The sequence below is a fragment of the Pinus tabuliformis genome, chromosome 9, assembly GCF_031772625.1.
Source record: "Pinus tabuliformis cultivar Carrire ecotype Pingquan chromosome 9, CPIR1, whole genome shotgun sequence".
Taxonomy (NCBI): Eukaryota; Viridiplantae; Streptophyta; class Pinopsida; order Pinales; family Pinaceae; genus Pinus; species Pinus tabuliformis.
The window spans coordinates 1709795686-1709801341 of NC_142307.1; the positions used below are offsets into that span (position 1 = coordinate 1709795686).

General features: G+C 38.7%; 1 pseudogene; it reads left to right on the top strand.

The window, feature by feature from the left end:
• The first annotated feature begins 340 nt into the window (after positions 1 to 340).
• LOC149155521 (fatty acid elongase 3-like pseudogene) lies at positions 341 to 1366 on the top strand (annotated as a pseudogene).
• The last annotated feature ends 4290 nt before the right edge of the window (positions 1367 to 5656 follow it).

The following is a 5656-nucleotide window of genomic DNA, read 5'->3' on the forward strand; positions in this document are numbered from 1 at the left end:
TATCTATGAAATATTTGTTCTATACAAAAATCTACAAAATATTTGTAATAAATAGAGGATCACTTCTTCCTAGTTAAACTTGATCAGAAAAATCGACCAATTAAACTAACTCTCAAAACTAGATAAAAAAATTATTAAAAAACCGACTTATGGAAAATCACATTAACATTTTATAAAGTTATTTAAAGAAATCAATGAGTACCATTGTGATTATGAAACTCATAAGCTTTTAGCATCGATTTCTAACCAAAACAACCAACGCGAGTGTCCAGACAGAAACCTCCTTTCATTATAAAGAAAAACCGCCGGTTTCGTTGAAGCCCAGCAGAGATAAGACGACATGCAGTTCGTACCTCAGCTCCCCTCGGTGAGGCGCAGGAGCCCTATGCCATGGACTTCTGATATAAAGGGCAGCTTGAGGTACCTCTTAGCAGAACAGCCCATGGTGGCGCACTTCAGATGGGATCATAACGGTTGGGGTTCCACGTGGCACTTTCCCCTGGTGGCCATTGCAGCGTATCTGTTGGTCATTCTGCTTCTCAATATTCTACTAATACCCAGGAAGAGGCCGTTGCCTCTGGGGCCCATCCCCGCGATGCATAATCTCTGCGTGGTCGTGGCTTCGGCGGTCATTTTCGTGGGCTGCTGGGAAGCCACGGCATTGGAGATCAGAGACACGAGATGGATTTGGAGGCGGCAGTTTAAGAGCGGCGCAGAGTGGGTGATATGTTTCCCCCTCGGTACGCGCCCTTCCGGTAGAGTGTTCTTCTGGTCATACATCTTTTACCTCACAAAGTACCACCAGCTCTTCGACACCGTCATAAAGATTCTCCGCAAGAAGCCACTCACTTTCTTCCACGTATTCCACCGCATCGTGGTCGTGTGCGTGTGCTACGCGTGGCTGGAGTTCTCTCAGTCGCTGCAGATTGTGGGCGTCCTCACCACCACGCTCCTCAATATCGTGGTTTACTCGTATTACTTGTGCAGCAGCATCGGCTGGCGGTGGTTCTCGCAGTCCTCCGCTTTGCTCTTCCCTGCCACTTGCCATATGGTGCACTTGGCCTTCACTTTGCTCGCCTACTTTGCTCTTCTCGCTCTACACTTCACCACCAGGGAAGGGTGCAACGGCATGGGTGTGTGGCTCTTCGATGCCCTGTCTAACACTACGCTGTTCCTACTCTTCCTCAGCTACTATTTGAAGCAAAAGAAGTTAATGTCTCAGGACACAGATGCATTTACTAAGAGTGAAGGGTTGCTGCGCCTAAAACAAAGATGCTGCAATAAATCAATGTCTCAAGAAACAGAGACATATCCTACGAGTGTAAGATTGCCCAGAAGAAAAAGCTATCCCGGTATGAGTTACTAGAACCATTTCAAATAACAGAATTGATTTTGTTTTATTTATTTAGTAATTATTGGTAATTGTCATTAATTCATAATTGAATTATTAAAATTTTTAAACATTTTGTAATGTTAAAAGAATTACAAAATATTTTAGCTTAGTGATTTGGTTAATAATTTGTTTTAACATTACAAAAGATTTTAGCTTATTGATTTGGTTAACAGTTTGTTTTTTCTAATTTGATTAACAATTTGTTTTTTCTAATTGTATAAGTGCTGGTCCACTACTAAATTCATTTGGCTATCCCATGTTATTAATTATTTTTCTAGTTAAGACTAATCTAAGTACCCACGGGGGATTTGAACCAGTGACCTATCGCAAGGAGTGCCTTAACAGCGCACCCATTCACCGTCAATCCAAAACCCCGTGGGCCCCATGTTATTAATTATTATGTGAATTGTGAGATTTAGTTTATTGATTTGGTTAACAGTTTGTTTTTTCTAATTTGATTAACAATTTGTTTTTTTCTAATTGTATAAGTGCTGGTCCACTACTAAATTCATTTGGCTATCCCATGTTATTAATTATTATGTGAATTGTGAGATTTAGGATTCAAATGCCTTGTAACAGTTTATCTAAAAAAAAAATAATAATAATAAAAATAATAATAAATTCTCTAAATTCAAATAATTTTATTGCAAATTTGTTATTAATAAAATTATAAAAAGTTCTTAATATTTTTCTTCTTAATATACATATGACATAAAAATAAATTTAAATAAAATGACTCATTTTAGTAAACCATATAAATATAATATTTACAATAATAATTTTTATTGCAAATTTGCTATCAATAAAATTATAAAAAAATTCTTAATATTTTTTTCATAATACACATATTACATAAAAATGACTTATTTTAATAACCAGATAAAATGTAATACTTACCATAATTATCTTTATATATTGGCAATGAGAAATTTTCAACGAGTTTTCTATCTCATTTAAGAAGTAAGAAGTGGATTCAATTACGGGCTTTTCCTTAAGAAGAATTAGCTTTCTATTTCGATCCATAATAAAAAAAAACTAGATTTACTTGTAGGTTTTGCCAATGCTAAGGTAACATAAGTTGTGGTGAATCTCATGGTGTTTGTAGAGGAGATGGTGGTACACCCTCATGAATGTTAAACGTCATGGAGTTATTTTAGGAGAATATCATTAAGGTTTGCATACCATGACAGGACTACAATCAAATGGGAGATGGTGGCACACAAGTTGCACAAAGATCGATTTGATCACTCGTGTGAGGGAATTGGACATTAAGACCCCTTGACCCCCGTGGAAATTAGATTACAAACATTCCTTGTGAATATTTTTGTGGAAAGACGCTTGCAAAAGGCGCCATGGATAGCAAATGAAGGGTATGGAGTGGAATCAATGTGTTGTAGTTGGAAAAATCACAAAGTGACCATAATTATTGTGAAACCGCTTTACCAATTTGGATTCCAACAATTTGTGGATGTTGTTTTCCTTTATGCTCTGCAACACCATTTTGGATTTGGTAATTTCAATTCCACTCTTAAAATTCTTTTCCTTCATAACTTCATTTCTAGAGCTCTGATTTGAGTGATCTTTGTAGCATTGGAATCATCTCGCCAACCTCTATCACCTCAAATTTTCCCAAGCTCAAATTCATCTTAGTTCGGACCAAAATCCCAATGGTTGCAAAACCCCCTACTTGGGTTTCAGCCCACAAGAGATCCTTGTGGCGATTTTCCCTCCTTATTACTTGTCTTAGAAAACCTTCAGAATGAAGAAAAACACTATCGAGAGGCCCAAAACCTGTGAAGTTAATGAAAAGACAGAGTAATTGAAGGCGGAACACATGATGCACAGTAGCCATCTGATCTGGTCAATCAACGGTCTAGATCAGATTGGTAATCGCAATCGGCGGAGACTATCAGCAGAGATCGACGCTTAACACATATATATATGGCGACGACGAATGGCAGAGTTAATATGGACCGTTGATCAAGCGCGCAGATCGACGACCCATATTACATCGCTGAATCGCTATCGGAGGATGCAGTGGAGTGCTTTACAACGACACAAGGGTCATTGCGATGAGCGATTGTGATATATTACATCGCCGCATCGCATCGGAACTGTGTAGAGGAGCGGTTACAATCAGCGGGGGTCATGTGCGATATGCGATATCGCGTCGGAACATGGAGTGGGGCCGATATCAATGCACCATGCAACAACCGGATGCGATAGCATTATAAAGGAAATTTGATATAATTTCAAGTCCATCACATAGTCGTTTTTAATGTATTTTCGTGATTTTCGTTGTATTTCCAAAACACAAAGGAATGGTTCCTCCCGATATGCGATAGTGACCAGGTGGACCCGATAGGGGAATAAATCATATTTAAAGGACTTTGAAGTTTGGCATATTGAGTTTTGGCGAAATTTCTTTGTTAAAATGAATTTTCACTGTGGAAACAAAGCGCGACAGTTTCAAAGGTTTCAAAGGCTCGAGGCACTCTAGCGCTGCGGAATGGGTGGCCACCTCCTCTCCATGCATTGAGCAATGATTGTATAATGCTGGCAGAGGGATTCAAAGCATTCGAAGGCCAGGGAGACTAAGAGCCGAGGATATGAAATGAACAGGCATCGCAGTTGGCTTTAAAATCCACATACAGAGAACAAACATGCAAGCAGTGTTGCAAGCAAATGCGAGACAGAGTTAGGACAGAGATTAAGAGCAGTGAGTCTGTGTACTCAGAGGAACCTTGAGGGATTCAAGTGAGGCTCTTGTAAATGCATCTGTTGTGTTTAAGGCTCAAACTGAGCTCACTATTGTGAAAACTCTGTTTGAAGACTTAATAGAAAGGCCACCACTAAAGGCTAGACCAAGAGATGTAGCCCATGAGTATTGGGTGAACTCCTTATTAAATCTGCTGTGTTTTTATGTGTTTGTATATTATAGTCTTTTACTGCTTCAAAGTCTATGTATTTCACAATCTAATCGATCCACTGCATAAAATAACATAGGCACATCCACGCACATGGGTCTGTAATACCTTATTAATTGTCTTAGATCTCATTATCAGATCAAGTGGTATCAGAGCTTTAGTTTGCTAAGGTTAGACAAGCTTGTGCTAGACTGTTTGTGAATGCTAACTAGGTCAAAGTTTAAATTAGGAGAAGGAGAATTGGTTGAAACTAACCCAAAAATTGGTAGAGTCCATACTAGAAGGAAAATGACAGAAGAAACCCCCTTGGAATCAGACTCTCAGTTCATGGACAGCTTCATGACCATGAGAGCCATGGTAGAGGAAATGTACTAAGAATTTAAGAAAGGTCGAAGTGAAGATTCTTCTACTTCTAAACAAGACAAAGGAACAAAAGAATCTCATATAGATGGCCATTCTGAAGGCAAAGGGAAAGGAAAAGAGGTTCCTCTATCCACACCTCCTGACAGCCTTGAAAATAAAAATAAGAAAACATCTTTGATTAAATTAGATGTTAAATTTGATTTGCCAATATATGATGGAGAGTTAAATGCAGAGAAGTTAGATAACTGGATTAGACAGATTGATGTGTATTGCAGGGTGCAAAATATTGACTCAGATAGAAGTAAAATTCAGCTGGCCAGCCTACGCCTTGGAGGAACTGCCTTGGTATGGTGGGAAGGCAGAACACAAGCTGACTTGAAGAAGCATGGTAAAATTCTTTCTGTCTGGAGTGAATTTGTTTCTGCAATTAAAAAACAAATTTATCCTTAGCTTATATGCAGCAAGCTATGATGAGTTGGCAAACTCTTCACCAATTAAAAGGGCAAAGTGTACAAAGCTACACCTAAGAGTTTAGAAAAAGAGCTTTGATTCTAGGCATTTCTTTAGACTCAACTAAAACTTTGCTGAAGTATATAGGTGGTCTACACGGTTATTTGAGACATACCATTTTCATGTTTAACTCCACTAGCATAGATGAGGTATATGTCCAGGCTACCCATCTAGTGGCTAGAGGCAAGAATGTGAACCTAGAGATTGGGGGATCATCAAAACCCACTGCAAGTAGGAACAAGGAAAAGAGGAAGCAGAAATGGAAAGAGAGGAAGGCAAATACTGTACAAAAGCCCAAACCTTCATGCACTCACTGCAAGAAGGATGGACATGATGATGAACATTGTTGGTCTTTGCATCTAGAGCTGAAACCCAAGAAGTTCAATGGCAAGAAGAAGAAGACTGCTGCTGCTATACAAAAAGATTTGGGGTAAGACTCAAGTGATGAAACAACAAATTGTAG